The following is a 16,321-nucleotide window of genomic DNA, read 5'->3' on the forward strand; positions in this document are numbered from 1 at the left end:
TTTCAGAGTTTGAGAACCAAAGCGTTTGAGAACCAAAGCGTTTGAGAATCAAGGTACCACTGTATATCCTCTTTCCCTTTCTCCCACTAATCCTTTTCCTAGATGCTATCCTTTTTTTGCAACTAGCATAAAATCCAATATTTGAGGGAGAGGAAATGATCGGTATCTTTATACTCCATTGCTCACGCAAGTGTCTTGCTTTGCAGTAATGAGCATTCAAGGCACATCAGGGGAGGAATCTGGGAGCATGGGCACCCTTCCACAGGAATCTCTTCAACAATAAGTCCTGAATGTGTCGCTTTCTGAACTATTAAAAGCACAGGTGAGATCCTACCAATCACAGAAACAATTGATTGTCTATGACTTTGCTGCTTCGGTTTTAAATAGGGTTTTGAAATTCAATTAGCTAATGGACAGGGCAAACCCATGGTGCAATGTGTCCTGGGGAGGCTGTCTGAGTTGGTTGTGGGAGGAATTTGGTTCAGTTTGCATTTTACTGTGAACCTAGCTAATTCATGCAATACGTGCTTTGAAACGTAAGACCATAAGAGCTGGCATCAGGCCCATCTAGTGATTCTACAGGGCTTTACTTAAGAGGGGAGGTATCTGAGAGGTGAACTTTGCTGAAGGAGACAGTGCTGAATGCGATTTCCACCAGATTTCACCCAAAGCTAAATTGTGACCATAGAATCACAGAATGGTGATGTTGGAAAGTATCCTGAGGGCCATCTAGTCCAACCACTGCAATGCAGGAATCTCAACTAATGCATCCATGATGTGAATTTTGGGAAACCGTTCAGGGCAAAATATTAGAGGAATGCTGTGAGAAGCTCCAAGAGTCTCACTCAGACTTGGCAAATGTCCTGGGGTTGTGCTGGTTTGTATATTCCTAGCATAAATAAGGATTAACTCCCCGCCCCCCACTTCTGTAAAAAACAGCAGTGGTAACTCTTAACAACCTCAAAGCTCCAAGAAATAAATAAAAAATCTAAAAAGATATGGAAACTGTTTGTTTCCTTCTAGTGACTCAGTCTATCGACCACCTGAACACTTGGAGACAGAAAATGTGTCTTAATTAATTTATGTTTTCTGTCCCCATTTAATATTTTTAGATGCTCTGCTGTGTGCATTTGATACTGGAAAGCTGGATGACTCTCAACTCGAGTTTGTTGTTATATAGTTTAGTAGCATTGTTAAAAATTCATTTCCCCCCCTAATCTGTCACTATGCACTTTTAGCTGAGAGCATCTGTTTAAATTATTTACCACGCAGTAACAGCTGGAAATTTCTGACAAGACTCTTTCTAAAAGCTCAACTCCCAGATGCAGTTTCTGTTTAGATTTTCTGGGATCTCTTCACCACCCCCACCCCCTTCTCATTTGCTGTTTTATTGCACTTTTGAGAATTCAGACCTTAGCGAGTTGATTAAACTTTTACATCTGAAGGAGCAGGTCAGTAAATTTTTAGACTCTCTCCTGTGATTATGGTTACCGATAAAAATGCATCTTAAAAAAAGTTTCCTTTCACTCACTTAAGACTCAGCCATATAGGTTTGTCTCGTAAACTCAGGAGCAATGATGGTAAATGCTTTGATAATGTGTGCCATGATGCTAGTTAAGGTCATGAGTCAGGTCTGCCACTCTGCACACTGCACCCTGGGTGTTTAAAGGGGAGGAGGAGACACCAGGTTAAATCCCTGACGTGCCCCAGTAGGACTGGCAAATACCCCTGCCTGCATCCTGGAAGAAATAGTGACAGCCAGTGTAGACACTATAAGGATGGAGGATAATTCTGATTTTGTTGTTGTTGTTTAGTCATTTAGTTGTGTCCGATTCAAGTTATAAGAAAGGGGATTCCAGCTAAACCTCAGGAAGAACTTTCTGACTTTAAGAGCTATTCGGCAGTGGAATGGTCTCTCTCAGGAGGTTGTGGACTCTCCTTCCTTGGAGGTTTTCAAAGCATCTGTCTTGGATGCTCTAGCTGAGATTCTTGCAATGCAGGAGGTTGGACCTGATGACCCTTGGGGTCCCTTCAAACTGTCTGGAGTCCAGGTTCCTAGTTTGATAACACAATAAGCATAGATAATTAAACTTTGTTGTGAACCATCTGCTTTTTGCTGGCTGAGAGAATGGTTGCTTCTTGAAAGCACTGAAGTGTTGGATAATGGCAGATGAAGTTGATGGACTATATGGAATTGGTGGAAATGACTGGCAAGATCCGAGACCAGGGAGAAGAGTCGGGGGAAGAAGACTGGAAAAAGTTTAAAGACTATTTATAGAAATATTGTAAAATTATTGAATGTTAGAAGAATGTTGGAATGAAGTTATATGGCTTTAGTAGAAATGTTATAAGGAATTAAGTATAAATAGATTAACAGAAAATTAAAGGAAAAAATAAGGCAAGAATGTGTTAAGATAATTATAGGATAGAAAACAGAGGAAGATGGAAAGGAATTGCTGAAACAATTAATAGAAGTGGAATACAAAAAGGGAGGTGAGAGGAGGTCGTTGGAAATAAGCGAATGAAAGATAAGATATTGAAAATGTTTGAGGTGTTTTTAAATTGTTTTTGTTTGTTTTTGTTTTGTTTTGTATGCAGTGTTTTTGTATTGTATTTGTATTGTTCTTTTTTTCTTTGTTTTGTTTTGTTTGTAGTGTTGTGTTGAAACTGTTCGAAAAGTAATAAATATCATTTTTTTAAAAAAATGATAATTAAAAAGGAGGATTTATTGCAAAAACAGATAGCTCCAGACGGCTCTAACAAAGCCTCTGGCATCATTACTCAAGACGACCCTTCCGGTGTCAACAGAAGATATTGAACTTACGACCCTTACGTTTTATGTTTAGCTTCCTTTCTAGCAGCCCTCCCATTCGCCAACTCTTCGGACTGAGTGGATCAACTCCAACCTTTTTCGGTTCTGAGAGGCTGTCTCTGAGTTTGTTCGCTGATGTTTGTGCTTCCAGCGAGTTTTGGCTGTGTTCTAGCCTCCTCTCAGCTACTACCTTATCAGCCTGCCCATCAAGGTCAGGAAGAGCCGAAGTCTGCAGCAGCCGGCTCTCCCCTGCCTGACTAACATCAAAGCCTCTCTGTTCCTGGCTGCTTTCTGCAGTTGGCTATAAACCTTCGCTGGGAGCTGGCTCATTCCTGACACAAACTCTATGATTCTATTAAATACTTTCACCACTGACCCAGAATATTATACACCTCTATTGTGCCCTATTCTGAACCCTTCTTGAATGTTTTTGCTTGGCTGGTCTGGATCTTTGAACCTCTTCATTGCCTGGACATAGACTAAAGAGGGGTGTATCTAGGAAAACCTCTGGCTTCTGCATGCCTGGTAAGAGTCACATATGCCCATTCACCACTTTTGCCTCTGGCCTGTCCGTCAATGGTATGTGGCCCCAGGAAAGTGAGCCATAAGGGAATGTGGCCCTTGGGCTTAGTAGGGCTCCCTACTCCTTGTACATAAGGTAGCTTTGTATGTGTTTTCCTCTTTCTAGATCTGGACTGAGAAAGAACAGTAAATGGCAGCAAGGTGGCCTCCCCCAGGGCCAGATTTAGGTTTGATGGGGCCCTTAATATGTGATATTTTAGGGAGCAAGCTAGCAGGTGGGGGCCATTACTTACATCATAGGAGCCTACACAACACAAAACACTGTTGCTGTATGTAGGTTTAACTCTACAGTGGGACCTCGGGTTAAGTACTTAATTCATAACGGAGGTCTGTTCTTAACCTGAAACTGTTCTTAACCTGAGGTACCACTTTAGCTAATGGGGCCTCCTGCTGCTGCCGCGCCGCCGGAGCATGATTTCTGTTCTCATCCTGAGGCAAAGTTCTTTACCTGAGGTACTGTTTCTGGGTTAGCGGAGTCTGTAACCTGAAGCGTATGTAACCTGAGGTACCACTGTATTTGTTTTTTATCTTATATTTTGGAAATGTACATCCAGTTTTTTTCCTTTAAATTTTTTTTTGGGGGGGGGGGCAAGAGAGAGGGGCCCTAAGCTATAGCTTGTTTAGCTTATATGTAAATCCAGCACTGGCCTCCCCCTTTGCATCTGTCTTATGGAGGTGTTGCAGGAGCAGGGGAGGTAATAGTGGCTGGAAGGAGTTTTGGGTAGCAGCAGCGAGTTTTACCTCACACACGAAGGTGTAATTTTCTGTCCTGCACCACTGTTTCTGTTCTGCTGCAGGCAAACTTCTGCCAAACATTATGCCGTCTGCTGCAGTGAAATTGCATAACTTGGTAATTGACATAATTAACTATGGGTGGATGTTATTCCACCCATTCATTTGAATGCAAAGGAAGCACAATGCAAGGTGTGTGTGTGTGTAATTAATTTTGTATCATTTGTGGGCCAACAGCCAATATCAATCCTCTTCACTGAATTGATTCCCGTTTTGAACAACGAGTAAGTGAATACTAGCAATTTCCACTCCTGATTCTGTTTTCTTCAGATTTCTCTGACATCCTAAACGACACCCAAACCTTTCACCCCACCCTCCAAATCCACGAATGTCTGAACCTCTCATCTTTTGGCTCAGAACTAGTTTATACTCATTTTTCTTGCCTTTGTATAGAAAATGATGAATAATGGTGTGTGCCATCCCCCCAAAAAACAAATTCAAAGCATGGTTTCAATTTCACTATAAACCCTAGCCATTCAAAACTGACGGTCAGAAATCCCCTTTGCCCCTCCTGTTCCTCAAAGTGGTGTTTTCTTTTGGGTTTTGTCTCCCTCTTTCAGAAGCCGCTGTCTGTGAGCTAGGCAGTTTCACAGCCTCGTGGTGGAATCGGTTAAGGAGGAAACAAAGCAAAGTTCAAAGGAGGTCCATTAGCCTCAATATGCCATTTCACTCAAGAGCGACATCTCCTGCCGTGACTCACTGCGTTTTTACCTCAGAACCTTTAAAAACGCATGACAGAGGAAGAAACTGCTCCCCCAGCAATGCGTATTATAAATGAGGATTTATCCCTAATGTGGATTGGGACACAGGGGGCTTCAAAGCGGGGTGCCTAAAATCAGGTGGGGTTCTACCTGATTTGGTGTGATTCCTCCTCCTGCCAATAACCTCCCATGTCTTCCCAACCCTCCAAGCTTTCCAGTGGGTGCAAATGGTGGCAGAGAGAAAAGGAGATGGGAAGAGTGATGCACAAGCTAACAGTGTCAGCAGACTTTTTCAACAGGGGCTGGTCCACTGTCCCTCAGACCTTGTGGGGGGTCCGGACTATATTTTTTGGGGGGCAAATGAACGAATTCCTATGCCCCACAAATAACCCAGAGATGCATTTTAAATAAAGGCACACATTCTACTCATGTAAAAACACCAGGCAGGCCCCACAAATAACCCAGAGTTAATAATAATAATAATAATAATAATAATAATAATAATAATAGTAATAATAATAATAATAATAATAATAATTTATTTGTACTCTGCCCATTTGGTGGTGTTTTCCCAGCCACTCTGGGCTGCTTCCAACAGAGATTAAAAATACATTAAAATGTCACACATTAAAAACTTCCCTGAACAGGGCTGCCTTCAGATGTCTTCTAAATGTCAGGTAGTGGTTTATCTCTTTGACATCTGGTGGGAGGGCGTTCCACAGGGCAGACACCACTACCGAGAAGGCCCTCTGCCTGGTTCCCTGTAGCTTTGCTTCTCGTAGTGAGGGAACCGCCAGAAGACCCTTGGCACTGGACCTCAGTGTCTGGGCAGAACGAATGGGGTGGAGACGCTCCTTCAGGTATACTGGGCCAAGGCCGTTTAGAGCTTTAAAGGTCAACACCAACACTTTGAATTGTGCTCAGAAACATACTGGGACACATAAAAGGACACATTCTACTCATGTAAAAACAAAGTGATTCCTGGACCGTCTGTGGGCCGGATTTAGAAGGCGATTGGGCCAGATCTGGCCCCCAGACCTTAGTTTGCCTACCCATAATTAAGGGCACAAATTATGAGGGGCTGTTAAGTACTGTGTTACACACACACACACACACACACACACACACGGTTACAAAATAAAGGACTTAGGGAAAACAGACTGAAAAAACAGAGAGTCTCCTTCCGATATAACAAAAATATACTTAATGGCTGCACAGTTATGAGTCATATTGTGTTTACAAACCTGAGCAGAAATAAGTATAATATCGTTTTCAGATATGCTAAGTAAGAAATTATAAGGTATTTTAATTTAAAGGCATTTCATATGCAAATAGGCTTATTGCTATCTGTTTTGGTTAGACTAAGTTTTTAGCTGCATCCATGGCTATGTACTGATATGTATGCAAATGTAAACATTTATGATATCTATTTTCATGGTTATTTCTGTTGCAAGAAATTTAAATTGATAAAACCTATGGTCTTGGTTTGTCTTAATCCAGTCTGGATGGGGAAATGTTCCTTCCATGAACTTCCTGCCTTATCCTAGGATAAAGGCCAATGCATTCAATGACCAAGCCCATATCCAAAGCCATGAGGTATAGAAACTTGCTTCTTGTTGTTGTTTAGTCGTGTCCGACTCTTCGTGACCCCATGGACCAGAGCACGCCAGGCACTCCTGTCTTCCACTGCCTCCTGCAGTTTGGTTAAACTCATGTTTGTAGCTTTGAGAACACGTTCCAACCATCTCATCCTCTGTCATCCCCTTCTCCTTGAGCCCTCCATCTTTCCCAACATCAGGGTCTTTTCCAGGGAGTCTTCTCTTCTCATGAGGTGGCCAAAGTATTGGAGCCTCAGCTTCACGATCTGTACTTCCAGTGAGCACTCAGGGCTGATTTCCTTCAGAATGGAGAGGTTTGATCTTCTTGCAGTCCATGGGACTCTCAAGAGTCTCCTCCAGCACCATAATTCAAAAGCATCAATTCTTCGGCGATCAGCCTTCTTGATGGTCCAGCTCTCACTTCCATACATCACTTCTAGGAAGTAGAAACTTGCAGAGTTAAATTAAAGTTGGGATTCTCAGAAATCACATGCTACTTGTCTGAGCTTCTGCAAACACTGAACTTCCAGGTGGGGAACCTAACAGATGACTACAAAACCTGATGATAACTGTATTTTGGTACTATTGGCAGTTTAGTACTATTTGGTTCTAGGGGCATCACCCCATAGCAACCCAAGATTTGAGGAAGCACAAGGATAGCTCGAGACATTTTCTTATTCTACAAACCCTTCTCACTTCATTTTGTTTCAATTTTTTCAGCTGAGGAGCTACAGCAGACGGCGGGACAGGGGGAGAACAAACTCCTCCCACATGAAATGATCTATCAGCTTTAAAGCTCAACAGCCAAGAACCCTTTGTCAATAGGAATAAATTGTGACATCTGCTTGTTTGCATGTATAATGAGAACTGGCATTTCTGAGCACAATGCTGGAAGCATCGTCTTCCTGGAAAGAGATATATTTTGTGACAGTAGATTCATGACAGCCCAGTGGAAGAGAACATTAGGTTGGTTTACGAGTCAGAAAGGGGGAGGGAACTATGCATACAATAAAACTTGCAAAACGGATAGTCTTGTAAGAATTTCTTCTTGTGGGATTATTATTATTATTATTATTATTATTATTATTATTATTATTATTCACATCTGGGTGCGGTCAGTGTTGGGAATGGAAAAATAGGTCTATAAAAGGTCTATAAAAGGATAATTCCTGGATGCAAAATTCCAGGTTTGGGGCAAGTACTCTTTGGTCAGAAAACCCCAGCAGATATTTAAAATCACAAAATATCCAGCAAAGAAAAACATGGAAATATAGGCTGTTAGACCTTTACAATATGCCTTTCCGCATTCCTTCCAAAGTTCTCCTCATCTCCTAGCCTAGAAAAAGACCACACGTTTGGTAAGTTTAAAATTGGTTTACTTTCAAACTCTTCAGAGGTCAGTGCTTTTCCATATATCAGTCAGAAAACACAGGCAGTAAAACCTAGCTTAATTGCAGTGATGAAAGTTCCTAAATTATTGGTATAGGAACTCAAGGGAAGCTTGTTAAAGCCATGTGGTCTGAACTTGGAGCAACAAGCTTAGACCTCACACGTTAAGCTTCTCTGGTGGACTGAGGAAGAGCAGTAGGCTTGAATTCCTTCCTTTCCAAGGTGAGGAGGAGTGACCTAATTTAGCCTGCCAGGACAACTCACTCTATGACATTAACCCCTTCATGCACGAATTAGACTTAAGCATGTTGGTTATATGAGGCTGGTTCTCCCACAGTCAGCATTCGGATGCCACAAGTATCCTTTTCTGGTGCAAAGGCTACAACTTCAGTATTGCAGATACATGTCGTAAACAGGCAACATCCTGGAGAAGTTTATAATCAAATCCACAAAAAGTAGTGGCTGGGTGTATAAGCTGTTGCACAGTTAAGCCAGTAAGAAATATGATGTGCATCAATTCTCCAAATCTTCATTGTACTGCTATCTGGGAACATTATGTGCATTCAGGGCAACTGCTGGTAAAGATGTCACCAAACTTCATATTCTTGGCTTGGTATACAAAATATCATGATTTTTGGATAGGAGACAAGTGGATGGATCAAAGGATTGGAAGCAATGAGACCCTGTTTCCTTCCAAATGTAACTAGGTGCGTGATTCGATGTAATTTTGTTCATATTCACCCAGAATGAACTTGGTCATTTTGCATTTTATCTATGAAAGTAACTGTTTGCAGTCTTGAACTAAACTAAGGACAGGGTGATGCTAAAATGGTGCTTATGCATCATTAATTGCATATAACAATATGCAACAATGCTTTATAGCAGCATTGCAAAGCATCACATTAGTTATTCACAATTGCAGAATCATATCACAGAAGTGAAATATCACTGTGCATGATTGTGAAAATTCTCACTGAAATTACAGAAAAGGTGTTGAATGTCCCTAAAAAATCGTAAGCTGCTTTATTTCTTGAAGTTGCTTAGGACTAGAAGAACTCAAAGGCGAGCCATTTAACCTTGCAAATATGGTAGGCGTGGTGCAATGTATCTAATACCGTGGTTTAGGTTCTGCAAAAGTTGCTTTAATTAGGTTGCAAAAGAGCTGAACACTTTTGGAAAGTTTGTTGCTTTGGCGATGAAAATCTAGACAGATTGTCTTCCATGTTGATAGCATTATTTCAGATGTTTCAATGTCTACAAAACTGACAGATACAAAAATAAATTCAGGGAATGATATTTCAAAGAAGGAAAGAGAGCGTTTCTTCGGCTAAGAGGCACAAATCACATACTTCACTGTGATACTTGGAAGACTCTCAACTTATAAGTTGCCACAGCATGCTTAAAGAAGACTTCATTGTGTATCTTTTCATTGTGTATGCATAGTACCATATTCTATCCTCTTGTAAAGCAAGTATTCTATGTAGTATGACCATGGCTGAAGCATAGGACTGCTGGTAAATATTTTGTCAGAAGACTTCTAAACCCAGGATGCAGTGTGAACATGAGCAGCGCAAAACATGTACAAAAGCATCTTGCCTTCTTTTTTCAAGAACACAGCTGTAAACAAATCCATGTAAGACTGGGCAAACAGAACTGCCAGAAATTTGAGAAGCCAATGGGAATATTCATGGAGACATTGCTACATTCTTGGAATCTGTATCTTCAACCCCACTAAATTGATTAGACAACGTGGATTTAAAAAGAAGATCCATCCAGCAGTTTCCTTGCCTTTGCTATCAATTGTCTCTTGCTCAGAGCAGTGGCAGAGGAAGAAGCCCCTCCGGCACCGGGGTGGCGGAGCCTGTACGGACTGCGCATGCATGGCATCCTGTATGAACTGTGCATGTGCGGCATCCCACGCGTGCGCACTCCGTACGGAATGCTGCACATGTTCATTCCATACGGAATGCTGCACACGGCACTCCGTACGGGCTTTCGCTTGCATGGCGACCACAGGGGCTGCTGTGCGAGTGGCATCCCATACAGACTGTACAGGATGCCGCACATGTGCAGTCCGTATGGGACACTGCTCGTGCACTGTGGCCGTACAAGCTGCTGCGTGAGCGGCATCCCGTATGGATTGCACATGTGCAGTGACCATACGGGATGCTGCACAGTCTGTATGGGATGCTGCACATGCGCAGTCCGTATGGGATGCCACTCTCGTGCAGCAGCCGTATGGACGCCATAGCTGTCAACCGTCCCTTATTTGGCGGGACACTCCTTTATCCCAGCGCCGTGTCCCACATCTGTCCCTTATTGATGATGTCCCTTAAATTTCCTGGGTTTCAAAGGAAGTAGCTCCTCTCCCCCCCTTCCTCCCGGCCAGGGAGGAGGGAGGCTCCAACTGTGTTGCTTGGCTGCCCGGCCTGCCCCCCTCTGGCCTCTTCTCACCAGCCTCAGCCCACTGAGGAGCCTTGAGAGGAGAGTGAGGGCAACCATAGAGAAAGCAGTTCAAAGAGAGGAGGAGGAGGCGGAGGCGTGGACAGATGTTCCAAGGGCTAACCATAGAGGGGGAAAGCGGAGGAAGGACTGCAAGCACTTCTCCCATAGATTTGTAGTGGTAGACTAGCATAGATGGTCTGATCTGCGGGTTTACTTCGGGTGCCATTTCCCCCCTCTCTTCCTCTCGCCCCGCCTGATGGAACTGAGAGCTGCAGATTGAGCACAAGAGAAAAGATACAGAACTGCAGCAGCATCTTTGTAGCTTGGACTTCGTTTTGCGCGAAAAGTGGTGGCTGCTTGTAGTTATTTAATTGCAGTGTTTCATCAGCTGGTGTCTTGAGCAGCAACCTCTGGAAATGAAGGGCTATAAACCAGCACTGCTCTCCCAAATTATCTGGTCCCTTTTAACTTCGCATTTCAGCTGGTTGACTAAAATCCCTTATTTTGGCTGCTGGTCCCTTATTTTCAAATCTGTACGCTGACAGCTATGATGGACGCCCGTACGGACAGCACACAAGAGCGGCAGCCTGTATGGACAGTGCGTGAGAGCGGTAGCCCATACGGATGCCAATACTGCGGGCACCCTCGGCTGCTCTACAGCTGGAGGGAGGCAGGAGCCATCTTGTCACCCCTCACAGAGTGGAACCCGGGTCGGACCGCCCTCTCCGTCCCCCCTTTGTACGCCCCTGGCTCAGAGCAGGGATGTTTGAAGATGCTCGAACTCAGGACAAAAGGGAGAAACATGCTAAGAGGAAGGCACTCTTGGAAAACCCTCACCGCGATCAATTTCTGCCTGGAAACCTATGCCCCACTGTTGAAGGATGTGTGGATCCAGAATTGGCCTCCACAGTCACTTACGGACTCACTGTTAAGACTGTGTTCATGAAAGACAATCTTACTCGGCTACGAGGGATCGCCAAAAAAGAAGAAGAAGGCATATTACTATTTGTGCTGAAGCAGCAAAAGAGTCTCTCTGGTGTGGAGCTTTAACTAATAGCTTTTGTGCATGAAATTGATGTGAGCTCCCTCAAGGGTTTCGCTTCAACTTCTTCAGTTGTCATTCATGCCCTGCATAGGCTGACCATGTTTGAATCACAGTATGCTGGGGCACGGTCAGTTTTGTTGATGTCCTGATTCTGTTTCTCTTCTTTCTGTGTGCGTGCCTTGCCTTGCACTTCCCTTCCCAACTGAATTACATTGCAATTTTCGAGCCAATAAAACAGCTTGTGGGGCAGATTCTGACATTCTGCCAATATTGCCCAAGTCCGAATGCACTTTAAGAGAAGGATAGATTGGAAATATCAGTTATAGAAACTGATTTTCAACTGGTCACTGATAACTGGCATGGTTCATTTGTTCAGTAAACCCACTGTTGTGGTTTGAGTTGGGTCACTGTGGGTTCCTTTTGTGAGATTTTGACCAGCTTCGGCCCATCTGAAGCTGATACAGGCTCATCTTATCTTGAGCCCAAGCAGAGTAGTCCACACAGCAGAAGGATAAGCAGTATGTGCCACATTCTTAATTTTATTTCCACTCTATGCTGAGAGAATACAAACATGCATCTTGCCTCTGTGAGAGCAGAGAAGCAACCGTCTCTCTAACAAAGAAACCGAGAGAAGAGTGAAAAACAGGAAACCAGTGAACGTCACATCCAGTCTCCCATTCCCGTGGGAATCCAACAGTAACTTGGACTGTGGAATGCAAAACAATGCCTTGTGACTGCAGTTGCTGCTCAGTGAGGGAAATAGAAACCAACACCTTTGTGTATCTGTTAAGGCTGCTCATTCACTGGTTGCACTAATTCAGGGGTCAGCAACCTAAGGCCCTTGGGCCGGAAGCAGCCAGTGGAGGTCGTTTCACCAGCCCACGAGCCGCCCCCAAACTAAGCTGCCCGCTAGCGCACTGAGCTAAACTGGTGCAGCACAGCGCGGGGACTCACTTCTGCTGTGCCGGAAATCGTGTGTGCACATGGGATCTCCGTGGGACCAATCCGGCCCAGGCAAGATAAACCTTGTTGACCCCTGCACTATTTTTTTTTTAAGCTTATGCGGTTAATAAATATTGTTCCACTCATTAGGACCCCCAGGGTGTCTTTCGTTCTTATTACAGAATCCTGAGACATGGCAGAGCTTGCCATCTCCTGTCTTTACAGGTGACTGGATGAAAAGTAGTATATATTTCCCAAAAAAAACCCCCACCCAGTTAAATGGGGCACTTTTTTAATCCATCAAAAGGTTTTTTTAACCAACTGAAAGGCTGGTAGGTTTCTGTCATTGTGGCAATTAATTGAAAAGTTTGATTGATGAAATTTAGCCCTAATTTAGATAAATGTTTACTCGCTAAACTAATAATAATAATAAACAACAACAGCTAATAATAGTAGCAATGGTGAGAAATAATGATTGGCATTCTGAACTCCCCCTTAAAGGGAAAAAACAAAGGACGTTTAACTGCAAGCAATACTGGGAACGAACACTGCAATACAAACCAAGAATGTCCAGCATTTTATTTACTTTGAAATTGCTTTTCAACAATCCTGGGAGCAGGTCTGCATTATTCCCTTAAGTTCCAATCACAGTCAACCTCAGGTCTCTCCCTCTTGCTCATTTTATATTTATGTTCTCCATTTCTGCAAACCATGCACTATGTATCCCCGAGAATTTGTCTGCATTACATTTCATTTGTCACTGATACTGTTAGCCCAGTCAGGAGCAATTACACAAAATGATGCAGTGAGAGTGGATGGAAACAATGCATCTCGGAATTTACATTACCCGAGACATAAGATATTTGCTACATACACAATGGCGGGCATTTCTCAGGGACTGGGAGCTTGGGTGCCTCTATTAGGATTAATATGTTTCAAGGAAGCTTGAGCATTGTGGCAATTAATCAAGGGCCCCGTAATTAAGGTGGCCTTGATTTAAGCAAATTATCTTTAAAGCTTTTCAGGAATCAATGGTTTAGACAAAAGTGCAAAGTCAGTAAAGAGGGTGGTTTTATAAGTGGATTCTTACTGCTGATTTATGATTGAATTTCCATGAAGGACTCGCTTGCCTGTTGCCGCCGCCGCCACCACAATTGCAAATGGACTCAGAAATCCAGAAAACCTTTATTATGGCCTGCCCACAATGGTGATTTTTATGGTCCTTTCTTTCTTACTGGACAAAATATTCATGCCTGTAACAAGAAACTCAACAGGCTCAGCTTCTCGAATGGGGAAAACATACCTCCAACATTTATACAATGAAAATAGGGGTGTCCTATTCTGTTATGAATTATGGTGCTGGAGGAGACTCTTGAGAGTCCCATGGACTGCAAGAAGATCAAACCTCTCCATTCTGAAGGAAATCAGCCCTGAGTGCTCACTGGAAGGACAGATCCTGAAGCTCCAATACTCTGGCCACCTCATGAGAAGAGAAGACTCCTTGGAAAAGACCCTGATGTTGGGAAAGATGGAGGGCACAAGGAGAAGGGGACAACAGAGGATGAGATGGTTGGACAGTGTTCTCGAAGCTACCAGCATGAGTTTGGCCAAACTGCGGGAGGCAGTGGAAGACAGAAGTGCCTGGCGTGCTCTGGTCCATGGGGTCACGAAGAGTCGGACACGACTAAACGACTAAACAACAGCATTCTATTATTATTATTATTATTATTATTATTATTATTATTATTATTATTATTCCTCACACATCTGACAGGGTTGTACAAGCCCAGGGGTGCAAACTTGAAACAAATATGAGGGGGGGGGACAAATAAGCCCCGCCCTGCATAATTGATTACACGATGGGACGCACCCACACTATTTAAATGGTAATGCATATCAACTTAGGGAGCCCCCACCCCCTCAAATATTTTATTGTGTCCAAACCACTTTGGACGGCTTCCAACATATATAAAAACATGATAAAATATTAAACTTTTTTTTTAAAAAAAAACCTTCCCTATATGTCTTCTAAAGGTTGTATACTTACTTATCCCCTTGGCTTTGTGGTCGCTTAACTCCATACCCTAAAATATTTCTCAGATGAAAATAGGGATGTCCTAAAGAATCGGGAAGGGGCGCGGGTGGCGCTGTGGTCTAAACCACTGAGCCTTGCTGATCAGAAGGTCAGTGGTTCAAATCCCCAAAACGGGGTGAGCTCCCATTGCTCGGTCCCTGCTTTTGCCAACCTAGCAGTTTGAAAGCACGTCAAAGTGCAAGTAGATAAATAGGTACCGCTCCGGCAGGAAGGTAAACGGTGTTTCCGTGTGCTGATATGGTTCGCCAGAAGTGGCTTAGTCATGCTGGCCACATGATCCGGAAGCTGTACGCCGGCTCCCTCGGCCAATAAAGGGAGATGAGTGCCGCAAACCCAGAGTCAGTCACGACTGGACCTAATGGTCAGGGGTCCCTTTACCTTTACCTTCAAGGAAAAGCGGGACATTCTGGGATCAAATCAGAAACTGAGGTGACGTCTGTGAATGTGGGACTGTCCTTGCAAAATTGGGACACTTGGAGGGTCTGGGGAAAAGCTACATCTGTTGAATTCCTGCTTGCCTTGTTATAAGTGTGTTATAATTATGCCCACTTTCAATTCCCTCTAGCGGCAGTGATTCTTCCAAGAAGAGCAACCTATGACATATTACGATGTGGAGTGCTCTTACTCAGCAGTTCAGCCAGCCAACCATGCCCTCTTCCACATGACAGTCATACCTCGGGTTACATATGCTTCAGACTGCGTTTTTTCAGGTTACGGACGCGCCGAAACCTGGAAGAACTGGAACGGGTTACTTCCGGGTTTCGGCGGTCACGCATGCGCAGAAGTGCTAAATTGTGCTTTGCGCATGCACAGAAGCGCCAAATCACACCCACATGTGTGCAGACGTGCTGCTGCAAGTTGCGAACGCTGTGGGTTGCGAACGTGCATCCCGCACGGATCGCATTCGCAACCTGAGTGTCCACTGTACTCTATTCTATCTCCACCTGGTTTTCTGCCCCCCCACGGCGAGACAGAATTCTGTGCCCCCCCAGCAAATAAACTGCCCAGAAATGTCCTTTAATTGTAAATAGCCTATTTTTTCCCCGTATAGAAACGCTCCCGAGCTGAAAGAAATGCCCCATTTGGATTCAATTAGATTTCTCCAAGGAAGCAGCCAATTAATCCCTGGGCAGACAAATTAACCGGGACCAGATAGGTCACAGATCACCATAAGGGGCTGCATGGCCGAAGGCTACAGGCTTGCTTGTGTTTGCGCTAAATTAGCACCACCCAACATTATCAAGGGCAATTTTATCCAGGAGAGATCATCAGCCTCCTGATCACAGTCAGCCTTCATTGTTAAAGTAGTGGAAGGAAGAAGATTGATGCAGCAAACTGGGGAGATTATGAGTTATTCCACAGAAATGCATCAGTATAGCAACGAGCCATCAGTATCTGTTATTTTTTTCCAGATAGCTCTGCGGTGGACACTAGGATATTCTTCCCTCCCCAAGGCCCCTCTCCTTCAGTGCACTGTTAAATTGGCTCCTCTTTTGTTCTTGCTGAACCACAGGTAAGCTGTATAAATGACTCAGTGCAAGTTACTGGATGTAACTCTCACTTTTGGGGCGAGCCGTAAAACAGATATATTGCCTCTATTTTCTCCCTGTCCTCTTTTCTTTTGCAAATTGTATCTGTAGGCCTAAGCGCACCGGCGAAAACTCAAACAAAAGTGCACTGAAAATTCCTCCCTTGCCGTATACGTCTGTGGTTCACCTCAGGGGCTTAAGGTGGACATGGTGACAGGCAGGGGCAATAGATGGTGGTTGTTTTTCCACCCATATATCAACAGCCCTTTCAATAACATTCCCAGAGAGTTAGAAGAAGAAGAAGAGTTTGGATTTGATATCCCGCCTTTCACTCCCCTTCAGGAGTCTCAAAGCGGCTAACAATCTCCTTTCCCTTCCTCCCCCACAACAA

Source organism: Podarcis muralis, chromosome 3 (genome assembly GCF_964188315.1).
Source record: "Podarcis muralis chromosome 3, rPodMur119.hap1.1, whole genome shotgun sequence".
NCBI classification, from domain to species: domain Eukaryota; kingdom Metazoa; phylum Chordata; class Lepidosauria; order Squamata; family Lacertidae; genus Podarcis; species Podarcis muralis.